The sequence below is a fragment of the Poecilia reticulata genome, linkage group LG4 (assembly GCF_000633615.1).
Source record: "Poecilia reticulata strain Guanapo linkage group LG4, Guppy_female_1.0+MT, whole genome shotgun sequence".
NCBI classification, from domain to species: Eukaryota; Metazoa; Chordata; class Actinopteri; order Cyprinodontiformes; family Poeciliidae; genus Poecilia; species Poecilia reticulata.
Window position 1 is genome coordinate 3,579,690 of NC_024334.1, and position 1,221 is coordinate 3,580,910.

The 1,221-nt window shown below is 36.6% G+C and overlaps 1 protein-coding gene across 1 annotated transcript in view; it reads right to left on the reverse strand.

Annotated features, from left to right (window-relative positions):
* Positions 1-1,221, reverse strand: part of LOC103463137 (uncharacterized) — a 7,097-nt gene that overhangs the window by 4,029 nt on the left and 1,847 nt on the right. The window lies entirely within an intron of this gene.

Genomic DNA, 1,221 nt, shown 5'->3' on the forward strand with positions numbered 1-1,221 from the left:
GTAACAGCAGCAGTTTCAGGTTTCGCCAGCACAGCGTGGCGTTGACTCTGGTAGCCGCATATCGATCTGTTAGCATGTTAGCCTGCCGCAGTAAGAAATCAGTCATGATAGATTAAAACGGGCTTGGTCATTTTCATGGCAGGAGCCATTATGAGCTATTAAGAGCTACTAGTTATCAAAAAAACTGCAACATTATTAAATGCAACAATCTTTTCTTATCACAACCAACGCTGAGGTGTTGAGCAGACGCATCACGGCTCTCCGCTGCCTCCAGCGGCGGTCATAATGTTCTGCCTGGACTGACTGACATCCAGTGCATTCTGTTCCCGTCTCTCCGACCCGAACTCACCGAGTCAAACATTCAACTCACACCTCATCAGCCCGATCAAACGCCGCCGCCACTAAAAATAAACCATTTCCCTCATTCATTATGCATTTCTGACAGGAAGTTCCCTAAAATACAGAAACACTCCCTGTTGTTGCTGCTGATGCCGCAGTTCGACAGCAGGGGTCACTCACAAGGTCACCGGCTGAACGTCAGAACCGCTCAGGTTACACGGACCCGGTGAAAACGTCTCCATTAGGCTGCAGGAGCCGCCGAGCCGCTCGTTAAATTAGGATTAAACGTGTTGAGAGGAGCTTTTTATTCCCTCTGACTGGAGAGAAGCAGGTTTAKCTCTGAGAGGCTCACAGCATCAAACCTTCATTTAATTCACTTAAAACATTTAAAGTGTTTATTTAAGAATCTGCTGAAAACCTTTAGATAATTAACAGTTAATTTAATTAGTCTGAAATAAAAAAATGGAGATTAGTTTCTAAAAATCATCTTTCACCATCTTATTAATTTATAAATGTCACAGTTTCAAACTAAATATTTAATTAGAAAGCTAAATATTTAACTCCAAGTTAAATGTTTGGCTTTATTTAGTTTGGTAACTAAATATGTAGCAAATGTATATTTAGCTTCAAGCTGTTTGATTTAACTTGGAGCTAAATATTTAGATCTGAGCTAAATATTTAGTTTATAAACTAAATATTTAGTTTGTAGCTAAATATTTAGTTTATAAACTAAATATTTAGTTTGTAGCTAAATATTTAGTTTATAAACTAAATATTTAGTTTGTAGCTAAATATTTAGTTTGTAAACTAAATATTTAGTTTAGTTTATAAACTAAATATTTAGATCTGAGCTAAATATTTAGTTTAGTTTATAAACTAAAT